This window comes from Lathyrus oleraceus, chromosome 5 (assembly GCF_024323335.1).
Source record: "Lathyrus oleraceus cultivar Zhongwan6 chromosome 5, CAAS_Psat_ZW6_1.0, whole genome shotgun sequence".
Classification (NCBI taxonomy): Eukaryota; Viridiplantae; Streptophyta; class Magnoliopsida; order Fabales; family Fabaceae; genus Lathyrus; species Lathyrus oleraceus.
The window spans coordinates 43,266,517-43,269,350 of record NC_066583.1 but is presented as its reverse complement, the minus strand read 5'-3'; the positions used below and the strand labels follow the sequence as shown (position 1 = coordinate 43,269,350).

Genomic DNA, 2,834 nt, shown 5'->3' with positions numbered 1-2,834 from the left:
CCATTCCTCTTATTGCATTTTGAACTTTTTGATTGTTTGTTCTTGTGTGATAGGGAATCCAAACTTGAGATAGTAAGAAGGACCGTTGTCATGAATAACCAAGTTAAGAGAAAGACAAGCCAATTGGAGATCCTAGGAGTTTGAATGTTTAATTGTTTTGATTGCTTGTTGCTTGTTAAGTCCAAAGGAAATGAGCATCTTGAATCATCTTTATGATCTCAAGAAAGGAACTCCAAGGGTTTTACCTCTTCTCTCATCTTTGCATGTTTAGGACTAACCTTTCTCTTCTTCTCTCCACTCTAACCCAAGCCAAACTCATTTTGTGCAAACATTGACATTGTTTTCAAAACTAGAAACCTAGGCCATATGCCTTTGACTTTTCAAACTCTTTTCACTAATACTCATTGTAAATGAACTCTAATTCATACTTTGACCTCATTTTGTGAATACTTATAATTTGTAAATTCAACCCACTTCAAGTGATTTTTGTGGTTCCAATGACCACCTTTGATTAAAACTTTTTTTCATAAACATTAACCATAGGTTTGAGTTATCATAGTGGTTGATGTAAACCTCACCTTATCCTTAGTGATTGGACTATAAGTCTTCCATACTTATTATAGGGTGGATCCCTCACTAGTATGTTGAAGCTCTCCTCACATGGTGGATTGTTGGTTTAGGTTGAGTTTTCTCCCTTTGATGACAAAAGACCTTAAGGCTTTTGACAAATCAATTCACACATATTTTGAGATTTTTACCCCGAACTACGAGGTTTTGATCCTACCTTTGGTGATGGTACGTACGCAATGGGTTTATCCATTCAAACACAAAATTGTAAATATTGCATATTCTTTTCTCATCCCTCCAATCATGTTTGCACAAATATTTTCATAAAATACCAACCTACCATACAACTTTGCAAAAAGGGCTACCTTAGAGTACTAAGGATGTTTTGGGTGCTTAAAACCTTCCCATTGCATAACCAACCCCCTTACCCAGATCTCTGTCATTTTTATTAGTTTTTGATTTGATAAAACTTCTCGGTTTTTGTTCGCTTTCTAACCTTTACTTTGGATAAATAGAAGTGCGGTGGCGACTCGAATTGTATGATTTACTTTTGATTTAGTCAATAAATCTAAAGGTAACGAATACCCCGCTACAGAAAAGTGGCGACTCTGTTGGGGACTCTTACTTCCTAGTGGGTTTAGCCTACTTTTTTCCTTGTTGTATTGTATGTCTATATTTATTTGTGACATATTTTTTGTGCAAATTTGGGATGACTGTATTGTTTGACTGTATTTGTGACATCATCTAGTAAAACCTACATCAACAGGTCATTACCAGTCTAACAAGTTTACCTGTAACATGTAAGCAGCAACTAAAACACAACCTTCCTTAGCAAGACACTTGCAACCTGCATTAGCAATTCTACATCCAATCAATCCAAAACCTATCAACCATTACCTTCTCCTGCAGGTCACCACCATGTATCCAACAAATCCTATCACCTGCATTGGCCAAGTAAACACTTCAAACCAAAGCACAACTTGCATTTTGCAGCAAGACCAATTCAACATGCCACATACTTGATCCACAAGTGACCACACCATATAACTACAAACCTACAATAACCAGTCATAGCAACCCGAGTAACTAACTAACATTTGAAAAACCTAACTAACTAACTTAAAAATTGATTTGACAGAAATAACCCCTAATTGAAATCACAAGTCTCAATGACTAACAGAGTGATGAACCTCTAACCAACTTTCACCTTGATTAGTTAACAAAGTTAACTATGTTAACTCTCCCTCACCTATAAATCATCATTTCCATTCATTTCATGGAAGATTCATTCATTTTTCCATAAATTCACCTTTCACTCTTCAATCTCTCAATCATTGACAAAATCTCATAACCTTTCTTCTCACACTCACAAAAAGCTCATTTGAAACACTCCATTAAAGCTCCACATTGAAGCTTCAATGGAGTAGAGCTAAACCTCACTACTCTTTGCATCTCTTACAACTCTATACTATAACACAATCAGAATCTCACAAATCTCAAAGCAATCATAATCTGACGATCTCAAATCACTCAGAACCCTCTCTCTGCAATCTCGCAGTCTCAAAGAACACAAACTCAGAAAAAGGAAGAAGAAGAGAAGTAAAAGGAAGAAGAAGAGAAGTAAAAGGAAGAAGAAAAATATAGGAGCAAGAGGTACCTGATTCAAGTGATTTTCCTTGGTACAAGCTTCTTCCTCATCTGAACGACTCACCGGAGCAAACCTTCTCTTTAGAGGTATAACTCTTCTTCTCATTTCATCACAATTTTGTTACCATAGTGTAACCTACATCCTCTAGATCATTAGCCTTAAGCTTTGGTTGCGAATCTGTGCATAATCTTCATTTAATTTGAGTTGAAATATCTAGGGTTCTTGGATCTAATCTTGGATTTCAAAACATTGGCTGGAAATTGGGTGGAGACAAGGGGAGATTATGGTTAAGGGTGAAATTTCGGTTCTGATTATGTGAGTTTGAAGGTGATATCACCTCCGCCGCCGCCGAAGGTGATTTCCGGCGCATTAGAGACGAAGGAGGTCTATTTGATTGTCTTGGCTCGTGTTTGAAATCTCAGCCAGACTCCTCTTAATTTTGCTTCATGTGATTCAGAATGGGGCCCAGGCTCATTCAATTTACTTGACTGCACCCTGCATTGCAAGTACACCCCGTCCCTGACTGGTGCAAATTCAAATGGGCCCTTGCTTTGGGCCTGCGCCATTATTGCTCGGCAGGCCCCCTGCCTTTTGTTTTATTTTTTATATTTTCTTTCTA

General features: G+C 37.4%; 1 long non-coding RNA gene across 1 annotated transcript; it reads right to left on the bottom strand.

Moving 5' to 3' along the window:
* Positions 1 to 1,305: 1,305 nt before the first annotated feature.
* LOC127086260 (uncharacterized) lies at positions 1,306 to 2,609 on the bottom strand. The gene is made up of 3 exons (XR_007789447.1): positions 2,225 to 2,609; positions 1,465 to 1,508; positions 1,306 to 1,358 (listed from the first exon to the last, which is right to left on the bottom strand). It is a non-coding gene; the product is annotated as an uncharacterized LOC127086260 (long non-coding RNA).
* Between the last annotated feature and the right edge of the window lie 225 nt (positions 2,610 to 2,834).